At 45.0% G+C, this 6,000-nt stretch overlaps 1 protein-coding gene across 1 annotated transcript in view; it reads right to left on the reverse strand.

The window, feature by feature from the left end:
- The window catches only part of SLC6A4 (solute carrier family 6 member 4), a 28,738-nt gene extending 22,942 nt beyond the window's left edge, over positions 1–5,796 (reverse strand). Inside the window, exon 1 of the mRNA XM_006271293.4 lies at positions 5,475–5,796. The gene's annotated coding sequence lies outside the window, so the exon portion shown is untranslated. The remainder of the gene's footprint in view (positions 1–5,474) is intronic.
- Between the last annotated feature and the right edge of the window lie 204 nt (positions 5,797–6,000).

Genomic DNA, 6,000 nt, shown 5'->3' on the forward strand with positions numbered 1-6,000 from the left:
CGCAGTAACACTGTGTGTGGATTGACTCGGGACTAACTTCAGTCCCAACTCAGTCCACATAGAGTGTTAATGCACTTTAACGCCTGCGTGTGTAGATGCAGGCCTATTCCCACTTACTGCACAGTAAATTTAAGCTGCCGTAAATGCATGTGTAGACAGCAATGAAAAGATTGTTACAGGTGTTTGGTTGTGATGGGAAATCTCTGGAGGCAGCTTCACAGTTATATGACCCTGTATATTCTTAGTAACAGAAGGTAAGTTGGAGGCCCAGGGGATGCCAAGAACTTCAGGCTGGATATCCTGGGGAGAGTTATGCTAATACTGGAGGATCCCCCGTTTTATTGCTTGCCGGCCTCTCTCTGTTGCTGTAGTGTCTATTTCTCGTTGGCTGTTTTAGCAAATGCCATCATAATAACAGTTTACTATCTGTCTTTGTTCTGAGCTGTTGCAAAGGTCATGCTTACATAAATACGCATTGGCTCTTTATCAACAACTGAAATAGCTACAGACCAAAAACAAATAAAAGCTAGTAGAGAACATGAGACCTGGAAACTGCAGTTAGTTTTCTGCTGCCTTCCACGCGCATCGTGTTTCAGGGCCCCTAAGCATCCCTCTCCCAGCTAACAGCTCACTGACCCCAAGACTGAAGTGTTGGGGGTACGTAAGAGGTGCCAGCTGAGAGCCCGGAAACCGCAGCCCTCGTTTTCCAGTGTTCCTCAGCTTCGCCTTAGCAAAACCGCATGGACAGGCATGAGAAACCTGTCTTTTGCATCTGTTAACCTTGGTGCCTCTGCTAATCATGCCAAACACCAGCATCAACCGAATATATCGTATTGGTTTAGTAGATACTAAACCGAAGCCACCTCATACTTGATGCTCGGTAATACTGGCCATGTCTGCGTGTGCAGCATGTTACTGCACGGTCCTGTTGCCGCACGTTTTTTCCTGACGCTACTGCACAGTAGCATCGCGTCACGGGTAGTGCGCAGTAACGCTACTGCGCGGTAGCAGCAAGCTACACCGCAGTAGCTCTTTGCTACTGCACCATAGCGTCTCGTGTAGACGTGCCCGCTGAGTGAGAAAGGCAGAGAAGAAATGCTGATATCAGTAGTTGAAGACATGAGAAAAGCACTGTTAAAAACTATGAAATGCACAAATATCCTCACGTCTTCTGCAAGTAATGATTTTTGTTGTTCATAAATGCACTTTGACTCGGTGCGACATTCGAGCTGACACAAGCAGCGCTACAAATCAATCTGTGCAGCAAAAAAGCTCGGTTTTTCTGTTCCCTAAGCTTGTGGAAAACTAACATTTGCCTTTAATCTCAATGTTGGCAAGAAGAGCGACACAGTCAGATCTGTTCTTCCGTTAGCATTAAATCAGTTCTTGATGCCTCAGGGGAAGGCAGACCTCAGCGTTGCTTCATGCCAGCTGTGCAGTACTGCACGAGACGGGGCACGGGAGTGCGCATTCCTTCCCGGGCCACGCGGCAATTCATGTATTCGCTCCAGCACGAGATGTGCTTATCCTTCGCGTTCACAATTCTAAAAGTGAATACTGATCACGAAACAATCCTGTCTTTTCAATCTGGCAGTAAGGAAGTACATATATGTGCATACATTTTCCTTCGAACAGATTATATTTTCTCTTGTAATGTCCACATTTATCGAACCACACTTGAACCTTCTGCGATATCAGTCCCTGAATAAATCACTATCGAGTTCCAGTAGGATGACTGTGATGGGATTCATATCATTTTAAGCACAGAGAAACCTACGCTCCTTCTGCATTACTTCTGTCCAATGCGGCGCCAGCACCTGCTAAGATTTAAAAGGCTCCAGACTGGAGAGTAAAAGGTTAATGCATATTTCCAGGAAATCCGAACAAACTAGTGTTTATTGTTACTCATACTGTACATTGAAATAATCTCTCTTAATCTGGCCTGTATTAGCACTCATTCTACATGTACTTGGCTTTGAATTACGCTTTGCCCCGCAGACGCAGTTCACAAGGCAGGCATACATATACAAAGCCCAAGTAAATAGGCATTGAGAGCACTAAGCAGGATGTTTCTTTGAAGGGATACAACCCGTGCAGCTAGCACAGAAGGCAACATAGCACAGATTTTCTGCAGCCACTGTTTCCATCTGTGGCCCAAAATAGCAACCAGAGCCCTCCTAAAACAGACATGCATGGGGATTCCCAGGCACTGGACCTACGTAAGTATGGACTCAGAAATCCCTGGCCCTTTTCTGTTCCTTTCCTCAACTCCCCCTGTGCCCTCCTGCGCCGGGTACCCGCGGGACTGTGGAGGACCTTGTGCAACTCATCCCTACAGCAACGTTTTGCTTCCTGTGCGTACAGGGGAGCAGGGGCTCCTTAATCCCTTTTCTTCTCTCTCCTTACACCTGTACAGCAGCACAGTCTAGAAACGACCTTTAATTAAAATACGTATGCGATAGGCTAGGTGCTGGGAGACCGTGGTGATGAGAGGTGTTCAGCAAGGAAGACCGACCAGTTCTAGCCAAGTCGTATTTAAAACCTGCCGGCGTCACATTCGAATTAATTTTATTTCTGGTTTCTAGCAGGAAACCGTGTCGAGAACTGACACCCCAACAGTCGGATACTTTGCTACTAAATGTGCCTGTTTGTATCGATTAGAAACCAGATCAGTTTGGTTTCTAGAAGATCCTTCACTAATATCTGTCGTTGCCAATCAGCATCTTTCACATATCCAAAACTGGCACGCCTGTAATCGCCTGACAAACCGCGCTGGCTTGGAAATCTCACTGCTTGACCAGAGCCACAGGAAGTAGGCACAGAGAAGACACGTTAGCTCACCTCTAGTCCACCCCTTAACTGGTGTTGTGTTAGTCACTGCACTTGGTTTTATTTGTGCCTTATTATATATTATATATATATTTGTGCCTTTTAATTGTGGTCTAGTTGCAAATAATAAGTAAAGGGTCAGCCTGAGTCAAAGCCCGTTGAAGTCAGTGGGTCGCAACGAATCTTTCATGCATTTTGGATCTGATCCAAGTCTCAAAGATTTGATGCATCTTAGGGTTTTAAACTGCTGCCCATCACCACAATAACTGAGCACCTTATACGAAGCTTACAGGAAGGAGACGGCAACATAGAGCTGGTATGTGAATACTATTTGCACTTAAAGGGGACTCATTGAGAACGAGTGAGTTGCTGACACGAACACCGAGCAGCGCCACACTCTACCAGCAGTCGTACTGAAATCAGTGACCTTCCTAGCAGTGTGCAGTGTTAACCAGACTACGGGCAGCAAGAGCAACACGGTTGTCTGGTGGGCTCTTGCGTATGACCATAACCATTTATGCTATAAGTAGCACGTGTGCAGCAACACAGCCTGGCATATTAAGGAAGGAATATCCACCTTCACTCTGAGTTCCTTATTGCAACCTTGGTCTTATTTAATTTCCTATTTACCACTCCCATAGCGAGAGACCGTGTGGCGAGGATTTACCGGTGTAATTCCTACAGAAGAAACACCACATACTAATGCCAAAGCTGCACACTGAAGTAGATGGTCCAGTGCTATACATTTTAAAGACAGTCAACATATGGGAGGGGGCAAATATATTTTATGGCTGGAGAGGGTACGGGAGTAGATAAACCTAGAGAGAATGATACTTTCCTTTTCCCCATAATATATAGCTTCTACGAAGACTCATAATGCATTAAATATCACAAAACTCCTAGAGCACCATCAGCAAGCATAAAAGCACGTTAATAATAATACATGCACGTTGCATAAGACGACACATGCACGTATACGCACAATACAGTTCAAAGACCGACTACAACTTCACACTAACAGGACACGTTTGTCGTTCTAATTACATTTGTCATTTTTTATGGCTGGAGGAAGGAAAATAAATGGTCACAAATATGCCTTGATCTTACAACTTATTACCAAGTCAGAGCACCAACAGCCTGGGTCCAAACCCTGCTGTAGCGCTTTCTGAAAATACCTGTACTCACTGTGGGCTTCCTTGTACAAGTCTACTCACATACACCATAACCGGCCAAACATACAATGCTGCTGACCTATCTTTGGAGGAGAACGAAGACGTTAGCACCAGAAGAGACACTGTAGTGATCCGTCCTCAGGCTCCCTAGTGCCATTCCTGTCTCAAAACTCAGCAGCACATACGTCTGCGCAGGACAGTATGAGCGAGAGGAGATGACATACATTTTCCGTGCTAAGAGATCATTTGTTTTTTATTAGGTTCCCACAGGGGTTTTTGCTTTTTTGGGGGTTAATTTGGAGAGCTGTTTGCAACTCATTCCCTCCCCCTTGTTCAGCGTACACACAACAGACATTTACTGAATGCCTAATTTCCAAAGAAGGCCCGAAGAATCCTTATTATTACCAGATTTCAGGGCAGAGAAGATTATGATCAATCCACTTAGCAGAAACACTGAAAGACACACACATCGGTTGCATGACATTTAACCCAGTGAAAGTGCCTGCCAAGAAACAGCCAAAGTTCAGTCCCATGCTATAATATATCCCGGTATCCAATTTGAACTCCAGATCCTTTTCTCTCCCTAAAGCTGTGCCTTTCTGCTTGGGTCTCCCTCTTCTATTCTGAACGCTTCAAGATACTTTTACCGTATCACTGAAAAAAGTGATATGAGAGTCCATTTTTGATTACATTACATTCTTACTGGCACTTCTGCTATGTTGAGCCAAATCGTAGGCAACCCAATCAGATGGCTAATTTCACCGGTAAAAAGTAATTGCAATGTAAATACATTCACAGCATACTCTTCAGCTTATTCTATCTTGGTGTCTATAAACTCTTTTGAAATAATACGTGATTATTTAAAATATAAAACTGGTGTGCTTAATCCAGTCTGTTTTGGTCCTTTTAAAAGAAATGAGTTCACCTTGATTTCTGTGTCCGATTCTGCCCTTTTCATGCATTTCTCTGTTCTATTTTTGTATATAAAAAGTATATTTTTGGCTTGAATTTTAAAAGGGCTTTGCATTCTTTATAAACTAATTTCCATTGATCACAACACATTGTGCTGCAAGCATTTCTCTCCAGCGTTCAGAATTGTTGGACAAGTGCCTGAGTAAGGCAGTGGGCATGTCAGAGCAGAACAGCAAGCAGAGCCATGCACTTCAGCAAAGTTTCTTCAAGATTTAAGTCATCCTTTCCCCAAAGACACAACAGCTGAGTCCGTCTCCCAGCCCTTCAGAAGTTGCCAGGGGCACTTCTGCGGCGTTCATTTAAAACACAGCACTACAAAATGAGGAATTGAAAGGTCTTCTCTCAAGTGATCACCGTCCCCTCGCAGTTCAGAATAGAAGTTGCAAGAGGCAACTCAAATGCCCACCTGAAGCAGAAGGCAGGCTCTTCCCCATACAAGAGCCCGTGCCCGGCTCCTATAGCATTAAATAGCTGTGGGTTGAAAGCAAGATTAAAAGGTACCTGTCTTTCAGATGAATAGGAGGCGTCTTCCCCTGGCGTTATCCAAGCCTGAGCAACCCTGACCCTATGCTTACTTCAGACCCTCTGAAACTCAGCCTGTGGGCAACTCAGCATCTTGCTGAGGTTTTTGTACACCAATCCCCCTCACATGGTCTGATTTCCAGATAATCTGCTGCCAAAGAGCTCTTTAAGAATTTTTGCGTCACTTTTAGTCAGCTAACTTTGTGTTTCAGCAGGGCTGCAGCTCAGTTTTCCTCCTAGAGGTGGGTGGCTACATTTATATGTTCTCATCAGTTCAGGAGCGCAGGATCCAGCAAAGCCGGGCGAGTGAGTGAGAGGGAGGGAGGGAGGGAGGGAAGGGGAATGGTTAAGGGATGAAGCTCCTGTCTCTCCTTACAGCCGTGAGCGTGTGGGTGGTAGGAAGGAGAGGACGGAACTGGGACTGAAGGCTTGAGGGAGGCAGTGAATTAGAAGTGTGCAGGTGAGTCTGGTAGATCAAAGTCAGAAGTTCTGGGGCTTTGGCTTC

Source organism: Alligator mississippiensis, chromosome 14 (assembly GCF_030867095.1).
Source record: "Alligator mississippiensis isolate rAllMis1 chromosome 14, rAllMis1, whole genome shotgun sequence".
Lineage (NCBI taxonomy): Eukaryota > Metazoa > Chordata > Crocodylia > Alligatoridae > Alligator > Alligator mississippiensis.